Genomic DNA, 27,516 nt, shown 5'->3' on the forward strand with positions numbered 1-27,516 from the left:
ACTTCAGCATTATGACGGATCAGATTCACTGCGATGTGAGGAGATCCAGCTAGCATGGCACGTCGCAGCACCGTCTCATCATTATAGTTCTTGTGGTCCAGACTGAGTTCCGGCACTAAGGACAGCACCTGGTCAAACAGAGGTAGTGCTGAAGATGTGCCTAAAAATTAAAATGTAATATTTTACACTGTGGTTCTCGAAGATTGACAAGACTAGAATTCTACCACTATATTTATAATGGAAATGGATGAAACTGTGAAGCAAGTCATCAAAGGAGGTGTTTGGTGAAAAGGAGATGATGATATTGTGGTGTGGAGAACAAACAAAAATAACCGGACATAGGAAGGAGGAAATTCTGAAATGTAGTATGAAATTCAGTGCAGAGGAGAGCAAAAATAACCAGACATATCGAAGGAGAAAACTGTGAAATATACTACGAAATTGAGTGTGGAAGAGAGCAAGACAATGATGATGAAAAAGAGGTGACAGAGTAGGGAAAAGCAATCATGTATATTGCTCAGAACCTTGAAATTGTGGACAGCTTTTAACTCACTGGAATACCTAAATAACCTTATGATATGGTATATTGTACATAGTATCTTCTATTTCAAATTGGTATTCTGTGTTACAGCTAATAATATTAGAATTCAATGGGTTAAAAACAAGAAATTCAAATTTGTATTGAAAGAAAAAGAAACTGCTTTTGAAATTATGAATGAAGTTACAAATAAAATATTTTGAACTTCTTAGCAAATGTTTTTCTAGTGTATAAAAAAATAATTTCAATTTTTTTTGCACTAATAATCACTCCCTAATTACGATACACATGTATTAGTTCCAGGAAAATTGTCAAATTCCACGAATCAGTCACCTGGGTAAAATTCCCACCAGGATTTCCAATCTCTACCCTACAAATGTAGAAATTTGTTCAGACCAGGTCATAGTTATGCACAGCTCTTTTTTAAAGAGATTCAGGGCTTTCTACCATTATTAATACATCAATTCATTTCTGACTACAAGTTAATTACTAATTTCTGAAATACACTCAAATCCTCTTTTTTTCCTTCATTATTTACAAACATTTCTAACTGTTTTCACTGGAAAAAAAAAAAAACCATAAGATATTGACAAGATTATTCATAGTTACTTAAAGTTACTATATATAAAATGATACAAAAATTATTACATAATAATATGCCATTCAAAGGATAAAATTTTCTTAGAGAAATGCGCATTAAATGTGGAAATCACATTAGCTGAGCTACCGCACTACAACAACTTCCATACCAGGGTTGTGAAGACCTGTAAGCAAAGAAGAAAACATTTCTGTAAACAACAATAAATAAAGAGGGAAAGAAGAGCTAATAACATCCCTTGTAACTGAGAGATTTCACACCTTTTCAATCCTTTTGTTTTTTCCTATATCAAGAACAAATATATAATTAGAACAATTACAGTGGTACATGTTTCATTCCTCTAGCTATATGGGACATCTTCAACCACAAAGACAATTTATATCTAAAAAGAGACAATGGACAAGTTGTTTAAAATAACATGGAAAATATTTTTAAAAAGTCTGTGTGTCACTATGTTAACATCGTTGTCTTCTTCTATTTCTTCTTATAGTTAGATGCTATCTGCCCTATTAATACTTTTTGGTGGCATTTTTTAAATCCTTAATTTAGTGGTGTGCCTAAAATCCTCCTTGATATTGTATTGTGGTGTTTTTTCATGTTAACAATAAGAAAGGAACTCCGTAAGTCTAGCCAGGGAAACTCCTCTCGACTGCAACTGAGGTAACGGAAGTACACTCATGTTCATAAAAACAGAACACCTTGAAAGACTAGAGATAATTTCATATTCACAGGGCATGTTCATTAGTATGTTCTGCAGAAACGATTAGCATTTCAGTCACCTACATTCAGCATGTGTCCTGTTGCCTAGTACTGGGTCCTCCATGGGCACTGATAACTAGAGATGAGAATTACAGGCACTAAAAACTGTTAAAATAGGCAGGCATGTAGGCTCTTAAATTAGACAAAATAGGCATGTAAATACGCACTAACATGTAAAATAGGCAACAAAATAGGCATGAAAGAATACTTATAATTTAATATAACGCACTCAATTAGTAAAAAAGGAATTTACAAGCAACTTTTTAATGTTTTCCAGTAACAATCTTATTCTCCTGTCGGGCAGAATGTTTTGAACTGAGAGAAAGATCTCTCAACATCACAGGAAGTGATTGGAGAAAACTTCAATGAAGCCACTTAATCTGGTTTTAGTTCAATTGCTTCATCTACCTCACCTCGTAGCACCCTGGCTATTTTTACCGTGGCTTTCCATCATGGATTCTGCTACAGGACTCTTACGGAACTTTTTGCTGACAGCAGCTACCTTCCCAGAGGTTTGGTCAAAACTTCTCCTGACTTCTTCCAGAACCCTAAATGACTCCACCAGGGGAAAACTACTCTTCTCCAACTCGGTGATTGCTCCCGGCAGCTTGTTGAAGTTTGAAGATGCTCCAGTTTATGCAGGGGGATATTAGCTTCCACCATTGCAGTGCACAGATCTATAGAAAATTGTTGTTGGTCACTGTTCACAGTGGACTGGTAGAAAAGCTGCGATGACAACGCTTTCTGTACTCGTGTCAAATGCATCACAGTATTTCTATGTTGATCTATATGGTATCTTTTCACATTTGATCTGAAAAAATAATAGAACTGACTTACAGCTGGGCTAATTTACAATAATGCTTAGTATAAACATGCATTTGTTTCATAAAAAAAAAAAAAAAGAGAAAGACTATCAGAGGTGATGTTTCTAGAAGTACAAAACTTTAAAGTAGGAACAAGAGAATTCGTAATTTACATGGAAATATGTCCTCTAAAATGTTCAGTTATAATCTAGCAGTTTTCTGTCAAATTCGCCGGGCAAAAAAAAAAAAAAAAAAAAAAAAAAAAGACGTGAAACGATACCTGAGTAGCGTAGAGGTGAGATCCTTCCTATATGCTTGCCAAGGACTCAGCAAGCTGCCCCTAGCAGTATTCTTACCTATATAGGAGAATTAAAACAGAGGCACTATAAATCCCAGATTTGTGAACATTTTATATGTTGCCATTCGCTGGCTTTGGTCAGCCGGGTCAGCTGTCATGAAGACTATTTTCTGTTGCCTGCAATAGATCCTGCATCATATGGGGCCACAAGACTGACACCCTCGTTGAAAATGATAAAACCACGTGATTTGAAATTGTCGTGGCATGCGCCCATAACCTTACTTTTTGTCACAATTTAGCAAGACTCTAGATGGGATGCTAGAGCTTATGCATCCCAGACTCTCTTTGCTTGGTCCTCTCCCCCCTACCAGCACAACAGTTACTAACCGAACCTCACCAATCCAGACCAATGATGTTTTCACTGGCCTGGTCTTGTAAAGATAGTTTTGCAGCCTTGTTAAACACGCTGTCACATCGTCCAAGCCGTGCCATCTTGTATGCCTAGCCTCTGTGACATCGTCCTAGCTGCACCACATTCGATCTTCAACCTGTGTTTCACAAAGGCTTTGCGGAAGCGTAATAGAGTTCACTAGAGCCTACACATAGCGCTGGTGAATGTTACTCATGATTTTTAAAATTACATTTCAGTTATAGTCCGCTTCTCTGGTGTAGTAGTTAGCGAGATTAGCTGCCACCCCCGGAGGCCCGGGTTCGATTCCCAGCTGTACCACGAAATTTGAAAAGTGGCATGAGGGCTGGAATGGGGTCCACTCAGTCTTGGGAGGTCAACTGAGTAGGAGGTGGGTTCGATTCCCACCTCAGTCATCCTCGAAATGGTTTTCTGTGGTTACCCACTTCTTCTCCAGGAAAATGCCGGTATGGTACCTAACCTAAGGACACGGCCACTTCTTTCCCTCTTCTTTGCCTGTCCCTTCCAATCTTCCCATCCCTTCACAAGACCTCTGTTTAGCATTGAATGTGAGGCCGTCTGGGCGAGGTACTAGTCCTCCCCCCAATGTTATCCCCCGACCCAAGGTTTCACGCTCCAGGACATTGCCCTTGAGATGGTAGAGGTGAGATCCTTCGTTGAGTCCGAGGGAAAACAGATTAAGAAAGAAAGAAAATATTTCAGTTGAAAATCTCTATTTTCACAGGAAATGAATCAGAGTTCAAAATACCGATTTTTAATTTTCATGGACTCTGTGACAAGAGACCACCTGCGTTCTAACTCCTCGTTCAGTAATTAAATTATTATTTGCATTTTAGCAATGTAAATTATTGAATGTTCATGACTAATACAGCATTACAACAAAACAACTTTCCACAATACGTAAATTAATAGGCCTATAAATGCTACAATGAAATGCGATCGTAGTTCAGTAAAAAAAAAAAAAAAAAAAAAAAAAAAAAAGGAAAAAACGAACTTACCTCCTTACAGCAAGCTTGGCAGAAGACTACCCTTCCATCCGTAGTGAAATTGGGATCCCCTGTGATCCACCACGTCAGTCAGTAGGACGACAATGTTTCCTTGCAATTACAATTCTTTTTACGTCACGCCGGTACAGATAGGTATTATGGTAACAATGGGATGGGAAAGGCCTAGGAGTGGGAAGGAGGCGACCATGGCCTTAATTAAGGTACAGGCCCAACATTTGCCCGGTGTGAAAATGGGAAACCACGGAAAACCATCTTCAGGACTGCCAACAGTGGGGCTCGAACCCACTATCTCCCGTATTGCAAGCTCACAGCTGCACACCCCTAAGCACACAGCCAACTCGACCTGTGATTTTTCTTTGGGCATTGCCACAGACACATTTCTTCTTCACAATAAATCACAGCATGTTCTGAAGATAAAGTGTACATGTACAACAGTTCACATCGAGAAGGAAGTATAAGGGATATGGGTTGTGCAACGCAGTTCAACGTTGATTGGTTCTCGCATATGTCTTAGAAGGTTGGAGGGGGTTGAAGGCTTCGAGATCAAATTGTTCCTTGTTTCTCTTGACGGAAATTTCCCAAGAACTATTTCTGGTGACTTCCAAGAATTCCCATTTTTGTTCGTGGGGTAAACAGATCTTGAGAAATGAGAAGATAATACTGTCGAGCACATCAGTTACAATATAATGCACTGGAAGAAAATCGACTTCCTTAAAATAGATTCAAAAGGCATCAAATAAGCAATTTTACTCCAAATAGGCACAAACCCCTGAAATAGGCATTTATAGGCACAATAAAACCAACAAAATCTAGCTTAAAGGACCCTAAAACGGATCTATATCTCAAAAGCCTACGTTTCTGAACACAGGAATAAAATAGGCAAATTCCCGTCTCTACTGATAACTTGTTCCATGCGTGATGGCATCGTCGCATATAAGGCGCGAATGGCAACGTGGGGTATAGTCAACCATGCTGCATTCACCTGGTTCCAGTTCATCTTTGGTGGTTGGCATTGGATCACAGCACCGCACCCCTCCTTTCACACATTTCCGATTGGCGACAAATCCGGTGATCGGGCGGACCAGGGCAACAGTCTGACATCCTGTGACAAGAAGGCATGTGTTTGTGCAGCAACGTGTAGTCGTGCATTGTCCAGCTGAAATATGGCGTCTGGGGCGTTGTGCAGAAAAGGTATGGCTACGGGTCGGAGGATGTCATTCACGTAGGTCAAACTGGTCAGTGTGCCCTGGACATGCACCAACTGTGATTTGTGGTTGTACCCAATAGGATCCCACACCATAAGGCCTTGAGCTAGTGCTGTATGTCTTGTGCAAATGCAGTCAATGTGATGCCCCTTCCCCTGTCTGCGACAAACCAAAATGCGGCCTTCATTTTCAAACAAAGAGAATCTGGATTCGTCCAAAAACACTATCTGCTGCCATTCCTGGTCCCCAGTGATGTTCCATACACCATTGCAATCTAGCATGTTTATGCAGATTAGTCAAAGGTAGGCAGAGAAGTGGATGACGTGCCGGTAACCCAGACCATAATAAACTGCGACGGACTGTCACTCCTGATAGTATACGATGTGTTACACTGTTGCGCCAGAGCCGAGGAGGATGCAGATCTGTCTTGCAATGTAATTCATATGAGGTGTCTATCTTCTCGAGGGGTGGTCTGGGTGGTGCAACCAGACCCATCTCGTCCTGTTCTACAGCCTTCTGTGAACCATTCTGTACACACCTGTTGCACTGCTGACACACTTTGTCCCACACAAATAGCAATTTCCTGGATGGATGCATCACATTCTCTCATGCCAATAATGCGCTCTCTTTCATACTCACTCATTTGATGGTACGGTTCTCGCATGCGTCTGCGAGGCATCCTGCACATCTGCTCAAGTCACACCGATCCATTATCTTCGGTTTATAGTGACAACGAGAGTCGCAGGCACATTTTACCCGTCGGTGGTGGTGTGCTAAGACGTTGATGTGGACCTTGAAACCGAGGGTCAACATGGTTCAAATACTAATCATTTCTTCAGAACATACTAATACACATGTCCTGTGAATATGAACTTTCTCTAATCTTTCAAGATGGTCTGGTTTTTACGAACATGAGTGTATTTTCTTGTCAGCCAATGTGATTTAAGAGTCAGTATACTCCTTAGTAACATCTGAGCGATCAATCCAAAGAGTAATACCTTCTGCAAGCCCATAATCATCAGGCAAGGATTTTGCTTCAAGGCCAAGTCCAGAGTTGAACTCTAAAAAGTGGAACACCACCTGGGCAATCTGACTCAGCTAAACTTTCTGCAGATATTACCTTAAGGTTTGGAAAGCCCTCTTTGATGCTATAATATATGATACAGTGAGACTGCAAGTCACCATCTAGCCCTCCTTGGAGTTTTCCTTTTATTTCTTTAATATCACGATCTTTCCAAATAGCAACTACTTTCTAACTGTCTAACTGCCCTTTTTAGCCACTTCTATGGAAGCAATTGAAAGTTTTTGAAGATTGACAGAATTTTACTCTTACTTTTACCGGCTGGTACACCTCTACGCCGCACATTTGAATTTTCCGCCTTAAAGTACTCCTCTACAGGAGAAACTCTGAACTTTAATAACTGGATCAACTCATTAGTTTCTCAGAAGATGTCACTACAGTAAATTTTGTGATTACGAAGTTGTCGATACTGTGTGGAGTTCAACTTGTTTTGTTTTCCATTGATCAAGAAGTGTGGACATTCTCTTATAGATGTCTCTACTAAAAAACTATGATCATGCACCCTGGTGCGAAGTGAAGGAACTTTTCTTGAAGATATTTTGTACTCATAAGTTTTCCTATAACTAAATTTCGTTCTTTCAGTTGCGGGTTGGCAATATTAATCTTTTCTTTCCACCAGTTTTGAAGTTAGCCAATCAATTATTTCTGTAATTAATGTTTGACCAATCGTGTCTTTCTTCTTCAATTTTGATGTGTAACTTTTAGCCAGCCAATAAAAGCGTGTGGGTGTGGCGGTTTTATTCATGAAAGGTCTCGAATTTTCCTCGAGGGTATAAAACTGCTGATTTTCTTGTCTCTCGGCCACATCATCAACATTTAGCTCAGTGTATGGACATGTAGCGGGAGGCAGGAAGCGCCTCTTTCTTCAAGCAGCAGCTCTTCAATAAGGTAATGGCCGCTTAACATCTTTATTTCTTGCTAGCTCAGCAGTTTAACCCGCGGGGAAGGTCCCAAACCTTTACTATGTAACCTATCTTCAAAAATGTAATTTTCCATCGCTTTTGTAAAACTTCATATATCTTTAACTTAAATCGGGGATAGAGAGTGCTTTACCCTCTCGAGCTCCCCTTCATTTTGGATTTGAGGTAACTACGTTTTCGTAACCGTTTTTCTACTCTTTCTTAATGTGTTAAATTTATTCAGTATAAGAGCCACCTCCATAGCTTGGAATTAGCCCCTGTTTCATCGGCCTAGTGCCTCTTAGGTTTTTTTTTTTTTTTTTTTTGCTAGGGGCTTTACGTCACGCCGACACAGATAGGTCTTATGGCGACGATGGGATAGGAAAGGCCTAGGAGTTGGAAGGAAGCGGCCGTGGCCTTAATTAAGGTACAGCCCCAGCATTTGAATGGTGTGAAAATGGGAAACCACGGAAAACCATTTTCAGGGCTGCCGATAGTGGGATTCGAACCTACTATCTCCCGGATGCAAGCTCACAGCCGCGCGCCTCTACACGCACGGCCAACTCGCCCGGTCCTCTTAGGTTTTAAGAAGTTTCATGTAGGAGTGCAGATTCACGCATCCATTCAGTTTTGCATTTTGGGCCATTAACTTAACCTATTATTTTTCTACTAAGGCCCATTAGGTTGGGTACAAGATACCCCTGTTTCTTTGTAAGTGTGCCCTGAGGGCAGTTAACGGTAGAGTCCGTTGTGGCCTTTGATAGGCTCAGAACATTGAGAGCGGGTTAGCTCTTTTATATGTGGTAAAAGTGCCTCAAAGAGGCTTGGGTATTCAAAGGTTCGAGCAAGCGCTCCATGTTATTAGGGGTTTTCTGCCTTTTGGTAAATAGTTGGTTTTGAGCTGAGAGCTCAGAAATTGTAAAAATTGGGGCTTGAAGCCCGGGTTGTTAAATTATCTCTAACTCTTGGCTTTCCTGATCTTGTTTTTGTATCTACTGAAGTGTTTTGTTTTTTTTTTCTTTATGTTGCACCGACATACACAGGTCTTATGGCGATGATAGGATAGGAAAGGGGCAGGAAGCGGCTGTGGCTTTAATTAAGGTACAGCCACAGTATTTTCCAGATGTGAAAATGGGAAACCACAGAAAACCATTTTCAGAGCTGCTGACGGTGGGGTTCAAACCCACTATATCCTGAATGCAAAACCACAGCTGCACGCTCCTAACCGCACAGCCAACTCGCTTGGTTCCACTGAAGTATTTCAAGGAAGATTTTAACTACAAACCACTAAATTAAGGATACAAAATGCCACCAAAAAAGGATTAATAGGACAGATAGCATCTAACTATATGACACACAAAAATATATTTTAAAATGTTTTCCACGTTATTTTAAACAATTTGTCCATTGTCCTTTTTTTAAATATAAATTATGTTTATAACTAAATATGTCCCATACAGACGGACAAAACATTTACTAATTACTAGCTGATGTACCCGTGCTTCGCTATGGAATTCTACATTGTACATAGAGTTCTAGGTTAAGTAGTATACACGATGTGAATAACATTGTATTAAATTGCATAGCTCTTAATGTTACCCCAGAAACACAACACGAGAGTCACCAAACGTCTTTTCTAATGTGAAGATTGGGTCAGGGAATTTTCACTGTAATGGTAGGCCCTGTTGCCTACCATCAGTCACAATCAAGTTGGGGAGTTTTCATTAAAATGGCATACTCTCCATCTGCCTTTTTACATCCTCAGTAAGACTGTTTTAATGATTTTCCCAACTTAAATCAACATAGGTCTTTGCAATGTCAGTAGGAATGTCGTGATTAAAAGCCATGCTATCATATTGAATACTCAATTAAATGAAAAACCACACATTTTCACTTTTAACAACAGTACTTCGCTGCCGATCTAACAGTCCAAAGTTCCAGAGCTGGAATGACAAGGCCGCAGACAGCTGCGAACACTCCTCTGCTATTATTCCTTCAAGTGTCCACACTGCTCATTCTCATCAGCGCCTCAGAGTAGGAATCGAATAGCTGGACTATTATGATGAACAGTGTGTTACGTACCAGTAGTATCAGAAAATGTATGAACCAGAGGAATAGCATGCTAAAGAAGAAAGTTGTCTAACTCCCCAGCTATTTCCCGCCAATATTCAGGCAGGCTGTTATACTCGCTACACAGCAGTAATCCCATCTATCGGAGATGACTGGCAGCATAAGAGACAAAGAAAATCGCAACAAACAATGGTCAATGTAATGTTATTGTTGATCAATTTTATAAGCTTTCGATATTGTAGGCCTTCACATTTAGTTTTCTTCCGACTCTGAAATACCACGACCAATAACAAAGGTATTTAAAAATTAAATTTTAGGCACCTTCCCCCTAAACTCCCATTTCATCCAGCGTGAATAACATTGTTTATAGCCTAGACTGTAGTTTCTTGTTCCCCAACTCCACATACCAATTTTCATTAAATTCTCTTCAGTCATTTTCTCGTGATGCGAGTACGTACGTAAGTACATACAGAAATGATGGAAAATTAAAAAAGCGCATTTTCTTGTTAGTGTGGACATGTCCGATGGAGAAATACCATTCTTTTTTAAATTCTGAGCAATGTACAGACAAAACTCTAGATGTGTTGTTTGAAATATGTGTATTTTCTTGATACAGACAAAACAACAATAAATGTATTAAAAGGTGGGAAAAATCTCAATTACATAACATCAATACAGATTATTGACAATGAAGTTCATAAATTGTAATAACATCACTGTCATGATAAACAGCTAACGATCAAAAATTAAATTCCCAGAAAGGTACAATTATTTAATTTCACGATTAGTAAATGTCAAAGTATTCAAGTATTTTTAGGCCTTTTCAATTGTGAAATTACTGCATATCATTCCATCGTGGCATATCCCAGATTACCACACCTCTAGTGTGCGAGGTCAATGCAGTGAAGGTGTACATAAATCGGTGTTTCCAAACCCATGCATTCCCCACGGGCTCAATGGCTACTCCAGGAAAATAAAAACTGAATAAAATTAAATAAGAAACTATATAACAACCCAGACAAGCCTAAATTATCACACATGCCTGTTATATTTGTGATCTGCTCAATTGTCAGCATGCCAATTATCTCAAATCAAATCATGGGGAAGTATTGTAACAGTACGAAGTATGGTCCCCAATTTTATTATCTATATCATCATAGGAAATGTTTGTAAATGACAACCTCCTGATTATAGGTTAGGAAGTTTTCGTAAATAATTTGTAGTATAAAGTAGTGAATATTATGCGAGTTTGTTAAATTAAGATGTAACAACATAATACTGCAAGAAGAATTTGTATTTAGGGAATACTGCATATGTGCATCATTATATTTTGTATAAATTTCTGTTTGGGTAAGAGTCTGTGCACATGGCCTAGCAGTGAAGATTGTGCAACCTGGGAAACAGTGACTGTATCGGTATAGACGGTTAAAGTCTGTTAAAAATGTTGCAACAAGTGGTTTAGAAACCTGGGGGTACGGCTGGGAAGTGTATACTTAAGATGATAATTCATTAATGTGGATGAACGTGTGAGATCGCTATTAGCAGATCGACAGCTCAGTAACCGATGTGAAAGCTCTGAATGTAAACAAGCTCAAGGGTTATGAATTTCATGTTGTTGGTCTGTGAACAAGCTTGCGTTAACTGTATGACGCTTGAAGATGTTTAAGTGGTAGTATAGGTAGTATAGTAGACACAGACATGAAGTCTGTGCTGTACGAGTTCTTTACAGTTGCATTACTTGGTAATTACAAATTCCCGACGAACAGTCGGTGGAAGTGTTCCTTTGTAAGTCAGACTCTGGATTATTCATCTCCGAGTAAATGCACACGGTGAGGTAATTTATATGCATATTTTTTACAGAGTGTTGGAGGAAGCGTGCGCACGCACACATACATGCACATCACACACACACACACACACGTGCAATGAGTTGATTACTATTACTGTTCATGACAACTGAGGTTGCTGTTCATGATGATTACCAACATGAAGTCTGTGCTGTACGAGTTCTTTACAGTTGCATTACTTGGTAATTACAAATTCCCGACGAACAGTCGGTGGAAGTGTTCTTTTGTAAGTCAGACTCTGGATTATTCATCTCCGAGTAAATGCACACAGTGAGGTAGTTTATATGCATAATCTGGTGGTAATGTTTTGTTGTGAAGAGAACTGATTGTGGCTAGATGAAACCCCAGGCCAAGTGCTTATTACTTGTTCATTCTTTGAATGATACTACAGTACATGGTTGTCGTTATTTATTAATCCCACAGCAGCCATTTTACATTGTGGATGTGTATGGCTCTATTAACAGAGTATAGTGAGGTGGCTGGGATTGTTTCTTTGTACAGTTATAGCACACGGTAAATTGATTCCACAGTGATGGTGCTATTTTGTTCAGGAAAATGAGGTTAAGAATGGACAATTGTCTTACTTGTATGAAATAATCAATCTGAAGAGTGGCCATCAAAACTACAAAACAAGGTAGTAACCAAGCTATTCATTTTTCGACATCAACACCATAGTGTTGCCTTTGTTGGATTGTTGGGTAACAATATTGCTGTTTTTGAATTATTTTGTTTCAAGTTTGCGATCTGTTTATTAGAAATTCTGGATTTGCTGGACTCCTGCTCTTTAACCAGATTAGTTTTCTCTTTATTTTGCATCTTATTTTATCCTGTTTAAATACTGGTAATTTATTTGTGGCTTGTTTTGTTTCAGCTATGGTAGTGGAGACAAAGCAGGACTTCATTACGATAAGTTCCAATTTCTAGATGCTGGGACAGAAATAAACAAATACTTCCAAATATTGAGTGTGACTTGATAGAATCTGATGATATTCTTTTAAGATCAAAACATGTCATTTTTTGTTTAACACTGTGTATTTTACAGTGTGTTATAGTGTACTATTTATATTGTTACAGCCCTCCCTAGCAAGCCAAAAACTAAACATGATAGCCAAGTAAATACTCAAATGAAGTGATCACAGCAGTGCAATGCGATCAATAATTGTGAGATCGTGAGCAACTGCAAAATGACCTCGATATGTTGTGAGATGTGTTACAAGTGAATTATGTAGGATGAGTGGAATGTAATTTTTTTTTAAAGACTTTATTGGCGAAGTATCATATAATGTTTTATTTATCATGACCTAACCTGTACTGTTATTTGTAGAGCATAAGATAATTTAATGACCTAACCTGTACTGTATAATGTTGTAACATAGGCATTTGTAAATAGTAGAATTCTGTCTATAGTTCCTGGAAAGATCTAGAAAGTTACATAACTTTTGTACTGGGTGTGTTACTTTGTTGGTATGTGTTCTAGAAAGTGTGTTCTGTTTATACTGGAAAAATACGACTTTCGCGATCATGCGTATTCTAGAATGTTAGTCTAAGTTCTCGATCGAAAGTAAGGTTGTGATTGGTGAGTCTAGATGGCGATAGGGAACACGTGCACGCTGATTGGTTGCCTCCAAGGCCAGTAATTCCTATATATAGTGAGCAAGGTAGTGTTCGAATGGATTCTGTATTCTGAATTCTGTCGGCCTCGGTTTATCTGTCTGCGAGCAGCCTATCTGGATGACGTCCCTCCGTTTCTCGGGATGGCACACTCCTCGGGTAAGCACTCTTGAATTCCGTTCCTGCTAAAAATTCCGTAATGTTCCGATTTGGTTTTCATACAGGAGTCTGCCCTAACCTCACCTAGCTTCACCAAATTAGTTACTTATGACGCCTTAGTTTTTCAGCTAGACTTACCTGTTCGTTTCCGAGTCATTCCCGTTTTGTTTCACTAAAATATGTATATTGTAGTTTAATAGTATTTCCCTCGGGGTTTGCCTCTGATAGTTTTGTATCACTTTAGGTACGGTACGCTAGATTTTGGATAACCTGTAAATTGCATTGTACTACTGCATTGGTAACTAGATGTACAGTTGATTTGTAATTCGAATTTACCCTGCTACGAACAACCTACGTATATCACTGAACTTATAGCTCATAACTTGGAATGTAGAATTATCTTGTAAATAATATTTTTAAAACTAAGGATCACGGTGATTCATTTCGGAATCCGCTATCTAAGCCATGTCCATGCCTTTGGTAGGTTCCCAGCCCTTCCATCTTCCCGTTTTGTCGTTCACTAGTTGGCCCTACTGATAGTTACGTATTTGTTTGTTGGAGATCCGCGTGAAGGCTAGTTATTGTTTTTCCGAGTGTGTAGTGTTTTCTTATATTGCGTATTGTACTCTTACCTAACCTTTTAACTGTGTTTGTGCCTTGTTTGGTGTTACCACTGTAGTAGAGGTAACATTTGGTAGCAGAGCGTGGTTTCGATCCACGGACCTCTGGGTTATGGGCCCAGCACGCTTCCACCAAATGTTACCTCTACTACAGTGGTAACACCAAACAAGGCACAAACACAGTTAAAAGGTTAGGTAAGAGTACAATACGCAATATAAGAAAACACTACACACTCGGAAAAACAATAACTAGCCTTCACGCGGATCTCCAACAAACAAATACGTAACTATCAGTAGGGCCAACTAGTGAACGACAAAACGGGAAGATGGAAGGGCTGGGAACCTACCAAAGGCATGGACATGGCTTAGATAGCGGATTCCGAAATGAATCACCGTGATCCTTAGTTTTAAAAATATTATTTAAAAGATAATTCTACATTCCAAGTTATGAGCTATAAGTTCAGTGATATACATAGGTTGTTCGTAGCAGGGTAAATTCGAATTACAAATCAACTGTACATCTAGTTACCAATGCAGTAATACAATGCAATTTACAGGTTATCCAAAATCTAGCGTACCGTACCTAAAGTGATACAAAACTATCAGAGGCAAACCCCGAGGGAAATACTATTAAACTACAATATACATATTTTAGTGAAACAAAATGGGAATGACTCGGAAACGAACAGGTAAGTCTAGCTGAAAAACTAAGGCGTCATAAGTAACTAATTTGGTGAATCTAGGTGAGGTTAGGGCAGACTCCTGTATGAAAACCAAATCGGAACATTACGGAATTTTTAGCAGGAACGGAATTCAAGAGTGCTTACCCGAGGAGTGTGCCATCCCGAGAAACGGAGGGACGTCATCCAGATAGGCTGCTCGCAGACAGATAAACCGAGGCCGACAGAATCTATTCGAACACTACCTTGCTCACTATATACAGGAATTACTGGCCTTGGAGGCAACCAATCAGCGTGCACGTGTTCCCTATCGCCACCTAGACTCACCAATCACAACCTTACTTTCGATCGAGAACTTAGACTAACATTCTAGAATACGCATGATCGCGAAATTCGTATTTTTCCAGAATAAACAGAACACACTTTCTAGAACACATACCAACAAAGTAACACACCCAGTACAAAAGTTATGTAACTTTCTAGATCTTTCCAGGAACTATAGACAGAATTCTACTATTTACAAATGCCTATGTTACAACATTATACAGTACAGGTTAGGTCATTAAATTATCTTATGCTCTACAAATAACAGTACAGGTTAGGTCATGATAAATAAAACATTATATGATACTTCGCCAATAAAGTCTTAAAAAAAAAAATTACATTCCACTCATCCTACATAGTTCACTTGTAACAAGATGGACAGTAGGCAATGGCATGATAAGCAGGGTTAAAAGTCAGGTTGTGAGATTCACAAATAGAAAAGTCCTCTCAGTTTTAATTGCTGCATTGATAGGGTGAAAATTCCTCATGGGAATCACTTTTTAAGTACCTAGGTGTTAATATAAGGACAGATCTTCATTGGTGGTAATCACATAAATGGGGTTGTAAATAAAGGGTACAGATCTCTGCACAGGGTTATGAGTGTGTTTAGGGGTTGTAGTAAGGATGTAAAGGAGAGGGCATACAAGTCTCTGGTAAGACCCCAAATAGTTCCAGTAAAAAAAAAATGAAATGGCGAATGGCTTTTAGTGCCGGGAGTGTCCGAGGACATGTTCAGCTCGCCAGGTGCAGGTTTTTTGATTTGACACTCGTAGGCGACCTGCGCGTCGTGATGAGGATGAAATGATGAATGGAGACGACACATACACCCAGCCCCAGTGCCAGAAAAATTAACCAATGATGGTTAAAATTCCCGATCCTGATGGGAATTGAACCCGGAATCGCTGTGACCAAAGGCCAGCATGCTAACCATTTAGCCATGGAGCCGGACTATGGTTCCAGTGTATGGAAGATTACTTGATTCAAGAACTGAAAAAAAAAAACCAAAGAAAAAGCAGCTCGATTTGTTCTGGGTGATTTCCGACAAAAGAGTAGCGTTACAAACATGTTGCAAAGTTTGGGCTGTGAAGACTAGGGAGAAAGAAGACGAGCTGCTCGACTAAGTGGTATGTGATAAAGATGTTGATTCCCATAGGGCCTCCACAGTATGCACTAGCCATGCGCCTTGGTAGGTGTGCTATTACCAACTGATGTGCCCAACTTAGCACACTGGGGTGAATGTCCAATAACGGACCATATTGGTATTATTAAGTGGTATGTTCCGAGCTGTCAGTGGAGACATGGCGTGGAATGACGTCAGTAGAAGAATGTCTGAGTTGAGTCTTTAAAAGTAGGAAAAATCACAATATGAAGATAAAGTTGGAATTCAAGACAAATTGGGGCAAAAATTCATTTATAGGAAGGGGAGTTAGGGATTGGAATAATTCCAAAGGAGATGTTCAATAAATTTAAAATTTCTTTGAAATCCTTCAAGAAAAGTCTAGGAAAACAACAGATATGGAATCTACCACCTGGGCTACTGCCCTAAAAGCAGATTAGTAGTGACTGATAATACGACAGCAGAGATTAAAAAAAAAAAAAAAAAAAAAAAAAAAGGCACAGAGCGCTAGTGCTGAAGCCTTATACTGTAGGTCCAATGAATCGTTAAATCGGGGCAAACAGGTAACAGTTCGAAGTTAAACTCATCATGTCCGATTAAAGTACACCAAACGAGGGGCCAAAGCTATATATGTTAAAGGGAACATAAGGGTAAGGAAAATTATGAGTTTATTTAAAATTCAACACTGAGAGGCAGGTAAGATCATAATATTAGGAGATCACAACACTGAGTATTGTTCAAGGACTGCGTACTTACAGTTTTCTCAAATAACAATACGACATTTCAATATGTCCCTTTATAGTTCAATCTCACGTGTTTACCGAACGACACATCTCACATAAAACTGATGGGATAGGCATTCCAAACTCATTCAACATAAACACAGAACTCTCACTCGACACTCGTAATATCTCAAGCTCCTGAGATACATGAACTGTAGGAACTGAAAACAGGCCACACTAAAACACAACTTTTCAAACCAAGAATAAAAAAAATTCCAAGATTCTAAATAATAGTCAAGGCAATGATGAATACAATAGGTAAAATTTGATGTCACGCAAGGGCAGGACTCGAAAGAAAAAATATATTAATGCATGTGTGTGAAATCAAGATGTCTGCGCCCCGAGGTATCCCAAGGGAAAAATAAGTGAAGATAAACATTACCGCCAGACTGCACTAAAAGCTGAGGAAAAAGAGATTCAGTCCAAACTGGAGATTAGCTGGAACAAACAGACAAGTAGCCTAAGTTACTCCTTATACCATCAGCTATCTGCCAGTGAAAGTCCTGTCAAAATCGGTCCAACCGTTTCGGAGATTAGCCGGAACAAACAGACAGACAGAAAATTTAAAAGTAGGGTAAGTAACTCCTTATACCATCAGGTATCTGCCAGGGAAAGTCCCGTCAGAATCGGTCCAACCGTTTCGCAGATTAACCGTAACAGACAGACAAAAATTGTAAAAATTGGTTGTTAGTTATAAGTACCATATATACTTTAATATAAACTTAGTAAAATGCTGTTATTTTGACATTACAAACACACACTTCAATTTTTTTTTACTAATATTATAATTATGATTTATGCGTATCATGTGTATTGGTTAACACACCATGTCTTATCTAGGAGACGTGTGCATATGCCTTAACAGTGAACACTGACAGATTAATACGTCTCACAAACTACGCATGGACTGTTTGTACCAGTGGAACAGCCGTAGTTGTAGGTAGAGTGTGATTCTTTGTTTTCCATTCAGTTGTTTATTCGTGCTCATGATTCTACATATTGGTGTGAGTGAATCGCGAGTCTAGTGAAGTAATATTACGTCTGTGTTTCATGAACATGTTTAATAGCACGAAAATAAGTGCATACTTTTGCGCACATTTCACCCCTTTTTGCAGCATAGTTGCTTATACAGGTGATTTATACAGCATATAAATACAATGACCTACGTCAATTTTGGTTTAATATCTACCTGTGTTTGTTACAGCATCACGGGAAAAAAAGATGTGTGGATTTAAATGAAACTTGGTATTCGGTTTAGAATAAGGTTGAGTTGTCCAAAACATTTCAGCAGGACGGATGCTTCTCTCTCACGGTTGGTTTTACATGAAAATAGCTCATGGCGACTTTTCGGTCTATACCTTTTTCCGATACAGCCAAAAATAAGGGAAATATATGAGTGGCTGTCGTGTGAAAGTTAAAGTCCAAGATCAGGTAACTAACACTGTAGACTGTAAAGAGAGTTGTTATGGAGATCATTCTGGCTCTTGAGAGCTGGCCTCCGTAGTCAGAGGACACGAGTGATACAAGCGGGCCAAAAAACACTAAAAGTCAGACGGTTCAACTTCAATAATGCTGATGTTCATCAGTCCATGTGTGAACATAACAACTAAGCCAACAGTTTACAGATACTAGTTGAACTACACCAAGGGACAACAAAAACAATGAAACAAAAAGACCTCCAGCTCAAGACTGTTTTAACGATCGCCATCTCTCACAGTTTTTAACTTTCAACATGATTTTTAAGAAAAAACGTTTTAACTAACATGCACTCTGTTGTGCCTGGTAATGATGTTATTATCGTAGGTGCACTGCCAGTGTTTTTTGTTTTGTTTTACATGTCCCTGTTGCCATGTGATTTACGTCATTGCTTGTCTACAGGTAACATCAAATGTTCCAATGATCCGTACGACCTTGGCAAGCATGTATCAAAACTCACGGAGGGCATATTGAACATCTCCTGTGCATGTGCTATGCTGATACATTCTGTTCTTGTGTGTTTCCCATGATTAATGAGTTAGAGGCGATGAGGTGTAACATGGAAACAAAAGCGTTTCCAGACCCATGTCCAAATAACATAATATCTTCATCTATGTATAAGGAATGTGTCCTGCAAATTTGTGTCGTACATTTTGGTTACACCATGTATATGTCTTACTGAGGATGACCCAATGCCGGGTCGAAACATGTCTATGCCTGAAAAGTTTTGTCTTAATTGGACGTAAAATATTATAGTACTGACTAGGAGGATATTAACATAAGTTTGTACAATTTTGTAAGAAGTTCAACTGTCAATACGGCTCTAACATGAGATTCATAGTCTGTAATATGTACATGTAGGCTAATATACACTCTATAACAACAATAACAACAAAAAAGATACATTGGGAAGGCGTTGTCCGATTGTAAGGAAATTATGTATGCAAAGACATTCGGACTGAACATTCAAATGATTAAAGTTTAGTGTCCAATAAATGAATAGCGGGAGCTCCCGCGCATCCGAACTGCGCACGCATCAGGTGTATATAAGGCGCGATTCTGAAGTGTATGCTCAAAGTAGCTGTTGCATTCGACTGCGATATCTTAACGTCGGTTGTAAGAATGCCACGCCGAAGGATTCGTGCTCATTACGAGCAGATGTCAGAGTTTGAAAGAGGTCGTGCGATCAGATTGAAAGAAGCTGGTTTGTTGAACCGAGCTGTCCCTGGACATTTAGGTCAAAATGATGCGGCGATCAGACGATGCTGGCAAGCGTGGGTCAGCACCAGCAGGCATCAGCGTCAGGACGGCAGTGGTCGACCGAGGGCCATAACAGCACGAGCAGACAGAGCGATTGTCAGAACAGCTGTCGCAGCACCGGAGTCGTTGTTATCAACGATCCAGCATGTGACCCACACACGTGTCCACCATGACCATCAACATACGCCTGAGCGAGAGGAATTTGCGCCTGCGCCGCCCGTTACTACTCACGCCTGTTCACCGTTAAGCCAGATTACAGTGGTGCGGCGCTCGAGCAACTGTGCTGACTGGGGACATATAGTCTTTAGTGATGAGTCCCGTTTCCAACGGTGCCCTGACGACAACCGCAGACGTGTTTGGAGACGTCCAGGCCAGCGTAGGAATCCTGCCTTGACTATCGCACGCCACACAGCCCCACAACAGGGGGTGATGGTCTGGGGTGCAATCTCCTTTGATAGCCGGACCCCTCTGGTAGTCATTCCTGGCACACTGACAGCACAGTGGTATACTGATGACATTCTACAGCCAGTTGTGTTACTGTTCCTTCAGCGACATCCAGGCCTTAATATCCAACAGGATAATGCCCGGCCGAACACGGCACGTGTTGCTATGAACTGTCTTCAAGCTTGCCCTATCCTTCCTTGGCCAGCTCGGTCGCCTGATCTCTCTTCAACGTCATGGGAAGGCGATTGCGAACATCCTGGAATGTCGCCGATTTAGCCCAACAGTTGGAGACCATTTGGCACGAAATTCTGACAGTACTGGGAATCGAACCCGGGCCTAGCAGCTAACGTTGAATGACAGCTTGCATCCAGGCCAGTGGTGGACTAACACCTTATTGATGTCCTCACTTTGTAACGCTCTAACTCTGCAATAAATCATTTGATTGTCCTGCACTTTTGATTATTTGTTTTTCTATGTCTGTTCCTCACATCCACCGATTTTTATCGCCATTGGACAATTCCTTCCTGGTGCGTCGTTTTTTTTTCTTTTTGTTATACAGTGTATTTGCTTGAGTGTATTATTACAGCATGGTTTCTCTTCAGTCTGATAAGTAATAGCAAATTTCAAGAAGGGAGCTGAATTTTATTTACACAAGGCAATCACCGAAGAATACAGTTACAGTAATGTGTACATCAATATAAAGGCAGAAATGTATTACATTAAACTGAGTGAGAGAGAGTATTTCTTTAATTCCTCATTATTTTTGAAAACCGACTTAATTATGAATATCTTGATTGATCAATTATCATCATTTAGGCCTACCTGGATAAGGAAACCTCCATTATCGATACATTGAGGTTAGCTTGTTGATGGTTATGTCTTGTAATTTCAATATGTGACTAGTCAAGTTGGCAGCAATGATGAGCCTTTAGAAAAAGAGAATAGGGCAGCAATATTTGCCTTTTAGTGTATAGCCTTAAGTGACAGGTACTATAATAAATAAGTTACAGCATTGTGGGAGACTGGAAAAAACACATTGACAATATTGAGAGATAGACGGTAGATAATGGTATAATGGTAAATGGAGAGGTACATGGAGGAAAAATCCTCTCTGTTTTAATTACTATGTTGATAGGGTAAAGTCCTTGTTCTAAGTGGTGCAGGTATTTTCAAGCACACCCACCAATGGGGTGAGCTGCATGTAGCATTTTAAACACATTGCAGCCCTCTTGCCATTCTTAAATCTCTGACAGTACTGGGAATCGAACCCGGGCCTAGCAGCTAATAATGCCGTTACACTATGGCATCATCATCATCATAGGCATTTATTCGTCAACGAATATACAGTACATAAATACAATGCCATTTGGATGTATTAATTGTGTCGTCTCAGATGGCTGAACAGTCCGATTCTGGATGCACAGATTTTATTGCAGTGACAGCACACACTAGTAGTTGCAGCAGATGGTTGTGCAAAAACGCCATCCCTCGCATTCGCTCGTTCTTTCCTGCGGTTCCTCCTCTCAGCTTATAATCTTCTCCTATCTTTTTCTAGATGTTCAACTCCATTGTATACAATGCTACGCCATTTGGGCCTATCCTCGGCTGTAGTTTCCCAGTTGATCGTATCAATATGACATCTTTTAAGATTACACTTTAGAACATCCTTATATCGTTTAAGCTGCCCGCCATGGGTACGCTGGCCATTCTTTAGTTGGGAATACAAGATTTTCTTTGGGAGGTGTGTATCTGGCATGCGGACGATATGACCAGCCCAGCGTAGCTGATGCCTGACTATCTTTGCCTCCATGCTTGTAGTGTTGGCTTCCTCGAGGATGCTAATGTTCGTTCGACGGTCTTGCCATTTAACTTTCAGTACTCTCCGCAAGCATCGTTGATGGTATTTTTCCAGGCATTTTAGGTTTCTCCTGTAGGTTGTCCAGGTCTCGCAACCATACATAAGAGTAGGAATTACAACAGCATTGTAAACGTACAGTTTGGTTCTCACACTATGGAGGCGGACCATTAATAGAGTGAAAATACCTGTAAGTACTTAGGTGTTGACATAGGAGAAAATCTTCATTGGGGTAATCACATTAACGAGGTTGTAAAAAAAGTTAAAGATCTCTTTGTACGGTTATGAAGATATTTGGGGGTTGAGGTAAGGATGTAAAGCAGAGAGCATGTAAGTCACTGGTAAAACCCCAATTAGAGTATGGGACCATCACCGGGACTACTTGATACGAGAACTGGAATTGGAAGAGATCCAAAGAAAAGTAGCACGATTTGTTCTGGGTGATACCTGGTAAAAGAATAGCGTTACAAAAATGTTGTTAACTCTGGGCAGGGAAGACTTGCAAGTAAGGAGATCCTGGTCAGCCTCATGTCTGTAGATTTTTTGGCGTGTAAAAGAACTCCTGCACGACAAAATTCCAGCACCTTGGCATCTCTGAAAACCATAAAAGTAGTTAGTGGGATGTAAAATATCATTATTATTATTACTGTTATTAAAATTATGTTTTCAGAGAAACACCCCTGAATGGAACTCTCCAGGCTAACCAAGTGGTCAGTGGTGGAGCGAGCAGCTCGGAAATGACACTGGTACTCGGACAAAAGTCCTCTTTTCTCTAAACACAACATAAGTCGTCTATTCACCACTCTATCAAACAGTTTACAGAGATAGTTGCTGAGACAAATAGGTCTGTAACTTCCTGCATATTTTTGGTCTTTGTCAGACTTGAGGAGAGGGATTACTGCCCCTCTCGCCACTGTGACAGAAACTCAAACTATCCAGATACATTTGAACACCCCAAGATGATTTAATAGTCTATTCTAAAAATCTGGTTATGGATATGATCCAGTCCGTGATGCCAAGGCAATGCAGAGTTTCCACTCCATAAACCATCACTCTCCTAAACTAACAATAAAAGAGCATCAAACCTGCATCAAACCACCATCTCGATCTTAACTCTACAGTTAACAAACTTTTGATGATGATGATGATGCTTGTTGTTTAAAGGGGCCTAACATCGAAGGTCATCGGCCCCTAATGGAACGAGATGGACGACATGATATATGATAATTAAAATTTTTAAATGTATCCACTGACTAGAGTTAAAAGAAAATGGTGATGAAGAAAAATGATTATGAGATTAAAACAATCAGTGGATCTAATTCGCAATGCCCTATTTGCTAATAGAATAAAAGAAAATACAGGTAACAAAGGAATAAGGCATCGCCTGGAAGTATAGATATAATTATATATAATTCACGTTAGACGTTAAAATAACACATTAAAATACGCAACACAAACTGAAATGAAGTCAATGGGATAAAAGTGCAATTAACACAAATACACTAGGACAAAGGACATCACACACGATAAAAAAGACCACTATCCCTCATAAAGCGGATGACAAGGTCTGCTGACTGAACGCCATCTCGCAGGATGAGGGAGATGGTACATGGGAGTTTTAGACTACGGCGCAGATCGACCAGGTCAAAGCACTCCGTAAGGATGTGTACCACGGTAAGATTATCGCCGCAAGTACACACCGGAGGGGGTTCTCCTTTCAATGGATGTGAGTGAGTCAGGATACCGTGGCCGATCCGAAGACGACATAATACCACGGCTTCCCTCCGCAAAGCCCAAAGGGAAGTCCTCCATACCTTCGTTATACCTTTTATCACTCTCAGCTTATTTGGGAGAGGAGTGGCCTGCCACTCTATCTCCCAATGAGACATAACCAGATGTCTCAGCTGAGAGTGAATATCACTTGCAGGAACCTTGAAAGGCTTGCTTGATGATGCTTGTTGTTTAAAGGGGCCTAACAATGAAGGTCATCGGCCCAAACTTGAAAGGCAACGGGGGCAGTGTAATTGCCCCCTTGGCAGCCTGATCTGCTAACTCGTTTCTCTCTACACCCATGTGGCTTGGGAGCCACAGAAACATGATTCTGGTGCCAGCATCCGAACACCCGGCCAGCAGGTCCTGGATCCGCTGCACCAGAGGGTGCCGAGGGAAACAGGTATCAATAGACTGCAGCGAACTCGAGGAGTCAGTACACACAAGAAAGAGTCGGCGCTCATCGGACAGTGCGTACCGCAGAGCTACATAGATAGCATAGAGCTCTGCTGTGTACACACTACAGGTTTCCGGGAGAGCAAAAAGAAACCTATCAGTGTCAACAACAAACGCACAGCCCACTTTAGTGTCTGTTCTGGAGCCATCTGTTTAAACAACGACTGAACCTGGATACCGGCCAACAACGGACAGAAAGAGCCTCAAATAAATTGAAGGGTCCGTGTTTTCCTTCGGGCCAGTGTGCAGATCCAGGATTATTTCAGGTCGTCGTACTACCCACGAAGGTACCCCACTTGGTTGTCTGACAAGGCAAGGAACAGAAGGTACGTGAAACAATCTGTGACTGCTATCCAAGCGTATTCCAACCAGACACGTTGCTCGAGAACAAACAGCGTACAGCAAACGGTTGCCATTGTTGAATACACAAGGATAGCTTGGATGAAGTGGCATCTGTCACAAATTTGCAGCATACGAAAGAATCATTTGCTGGCGCCTCAGGTGTAATGGCGGCACACCAGACTCAGCGAGCAGGCTAGCAACGGGGCTTGTACGAAAAGCTCCTGTTGCCAACCTAACCACGCCGTTGTGGATGCTGTTCAGCTTCGCAAGGACGCATGGTCTTGCTGAGCCACACTGCCGTAGTCTAGCCGGGATAAAATATGTGCCCTATAGAATCGTAGGAGCACCGTGAGGTCAGCACCCCAATTAGTGCTGCTAAGAAACTTCATGATATTCAGCTTCTTAGTGCATTGCACTTTTCACTGCCGCACATGTGGCTCCCACGGTAATTTACTATCAAAAAGGAGCCCAGGAAATCGGTGTCAACTATGGGAAGAGCCCTAGATAAAGTTCAGGAGGAGGGTGAAGAGTACATTTACAACAAAAGTGGACAACAGAGGTCTTTGCGGTGGAAAACCAAAAGCCATGTTCTAAGGTCCACTGCTCCACTCTCCTAATAGCTTGCTATAATTGTCGCTCTGCAACTGCCATATTACGCGAACTATAGTACAGAACAAAATCTGTCAACATATAGCGACAGTATTATTGCTGAACCAGCAGCAGCGACAATACAGTTTATGGCAATCGCGAACAGTGACACTAAGAACCGATGCCTGCGGGACTCCATTTTCCTGAACGTGGTATTGCGAATGTGTCCTCCCTACTTGGACATGGAATAGATGGAGGGACAAAAAATTCGCAATAAATACCAGCAAGTTACCTCCACTGATGCAGGACTGAAAGGATACCATATCGCCATGTGGTGTCGTAGGCCTTCTCTAAGTCAAAGAAAACAGCTACTAAATGCTGTTTGCGGAGAAACGCATCCTGGATAGAGCTCTCCAGGCGTACCATGTGGTCAGTGGTCGATTGAGCGGCTCGACAACCACACTGGTACTTGGACAAGAGCCCTTGTTTCTCCAGACACCACACAAGTCGGCGATTTACCATCCTCTCAAATAGCTTACACAGGCAGTTTGTAAGACAAATCGGTCTGTAACTTCCTGCATACTTAGGATCTTTGTCAGGCTTGAGGACAGGAATGACTATGCCCTCTCACCACTGAGACGGAAAATCACCCACTATCCAGATTCAGTTGAACACACGAAGGAGATATAGTAGACTATCATCACTAAGGTGTTTCAACATCTGGTTATGGATGTTGTCTGGTCCAGGAGACGTGTCCTTGCAAAGCGCTAAGGCGCTGCGGAGTTCCCACTCCATAAAGAGCACGTTGTAGTCCTCCGAAGCTTGAGTGGCAAAACTAAGGTGATGAGGTTCTGCCTCCCGCTTGAGAGCGAGAAAATCACGATGGTAATTCCCGGAGCCATATACATCCGCAAAATCACTAGCTAGACGGTTAGCAATCGAGAGGGTTTCAGTGACGACACTGCCTGCAATGGAAATTCCCGGTACAGAAGATGATCCTTGGATACCCGAAATACGTTGAAGTTTAGTCCACATGGAGTGTGTGACGTCATGGATGACACATATCTCTCCCACGAAGATTTCTTAATTTGGCAAATAAGAACTTGTGCCTTACCGCGGAGTTTCTTAAATGTTACCAAGTTGACCACAGTAGGCTGCCGACGATAACGTTTATGGGCACGACGGCGTTCCTTGATAGCTGCTGCAATTTCTTCGTTCCACCAAGGAACGAGTTTTCGGCGAGGAGTCCCCGAGAAGGACGGGATGGACTCCTCAGCAGCAGCAAGAATATCTCAGGTGATGCAAGTTATTTCCACACCGACGTTCTGCCTGATATCGTCGTTAAAGGCAGCTAGTGATGCATACTTTGGCCAATCAGCACATTTAAGAATCCATCGAGGGGGAGCCCCGACAGATTTTTGTTTCAACAAAGTAAGGATGATGGGAAAATGGTCACTGTCACAGAGATCATTGTGTGTGTTCCACCGGAACAGCGGAACCAACGTTCAGCTGCAATGCGAGAATATGTGCCGTAATGTACACTAAAGTGAGTTGGTTCCCCTGTGCTCAAAATACATAAATACATAAATAAATAAAATACAGTTCAGTTATTATGAGTTTCGACTTGACGTTTGAGCGCTGCCTTTTGGCGGAGGGTAAGTGAATTAATCGACAGCCAATCATAGGCAGCCGATCGCTCCGAAAGAGCGCGTTAAACTCGAGTTCCGGTTAGCAGTGTTGTCGCCCTGTTGTTTACGGTAACCACGTGCTATCAGCTGTGTGTCGTATTGAGCTCCGTTCTTTTCGCGGTCTTTGTGTGTCTTTGTGCTAGGCTGTTGTTCGTTTATATTTCGTAGTGTAGAGTTTATAAAAGTATTGTTTATTTTTTAATAGTATAGCGCGTTATATTGTAGTGAATAGTGTGTAAAAAGTGATCTAGTTTATATAGTAGCTTAGTTTAATATTTCGTTCGGTAGTTATATTGTAGGTTAATTTTAGGCCTGTGTGTGAATTTGATATTCTGTCATGTCGACGCGTACGTCTAAGGATGAAACTCCCAAGAGAAGAAAGCCCTTCGGACGCGGTACTCCACTAAGGAGCCAGGCCCGGGAAATTGTTTGCAATGCTAGGGAGTATTTCGAGAAGGAGAAAGATAACGGCGCGCCTCTCTTGCCTGTTGCGAAAGCAGTTCAGAGAACAGCTGATGCGACCAAAATCAACAGGAGCACAGTTATAAGCATAGGGAAGGAGAAGTACTCTGCCGAGGACCAGACAGCGGGGCCGTCCAAACTTGAAACTCCAGGGAAGAATAGGAAAAAGCCTAAATCTGTAACGGAATTAGACTCTTTTCAACAAGATGCTATTCGCCGGCATATTTACGCCTATTACCGTAGGAAAGAATATCCTACTCTTGAGAAATTGGGTCGTTCTCTTGAAAGCAGTGAACTTTTTAGTGGGAGCAAATCTTCTCTTAGAAAAGTAGTTAAAAATCTGGGTT

The 27,516-nt window shown here is 40.8% G+C and overlaps 1 protein-coding gene across 1 annotated transcript in view; it reads right to left on the reverse strand.

The window, feature by feature from the left end:
• Positions 1-619: 619 nt before the first annotated feature.
• The window catches only part of LOC136857526 (E3 ubiquitin-protein ligase UHRF1), a 35,292-nt gene continuing 8,395 nt past the window's right edge, over positions 620-27,516 (reverse strand). Inside the window, exon 2 of the mRNA XM_068225223.1 lies at positions 620-1,302. The gene's annotated coding sequence lies outside the window, so the exon portion shown is untranslated. The remainder of the gene's footprint in view (positions 1,303-27,516) is intronic.

Source organism: Anabrus simplex, chromosome 1 (genome assembly GCF_040414725.1).
Source record: "Anabrus simplex isolate iqAnaSimp1 chromosome 1, ASM4041472v1, whole genome shotgun sequence".
NCBI lineage: Eukaryota > Metazoa > Arthropoda > Insecta > Orthoptera > Tettigoniidae > Anabrus > Anabrus simplex.